The following is a 290-nucleotide window of genomic DNA, read 5'->3' as shown; positions in this document are numbered from 1 at the left end:
AACTCATTTCGAGTTTTGATAACAAACTCAAGCTTGTGAACGAAAGTCACAAATTGTGGGCTAGAGAAACCATTACCACTTTTACTGCGATGGATAGCTGTAGCAAGCAGCTAATGTAGCTCGTAATTTTTGCTTAAGTTTAGGAATTGACGAATACGGCTCCACTCGCGATTCTATTAATGACCTTCTTAAGTAATATTCCCATTGTACGGAACTATGAACGAATTCTTCGCTATTAAAATTGCTCTCACATATTTACATGGTATATTCTAAAAGTGTAACGGGGTATC

Source organism: Bremia lactucae, linkage group LG3 (genome assembly GCF_004359215.1).
Source record: "Bremia lactucae strain SF5 linkage group LG3, whole genome shotgun sequence".
Classification (NCBI taxonomy): Eukaryota; Oomycota; class Peronosporomycetes; order Peronosporales; family Peronosporaceae; genus Bremia; species Bremia lactucae.
This window is presented reverse-complemented; position numbering follows the sequence as displayed.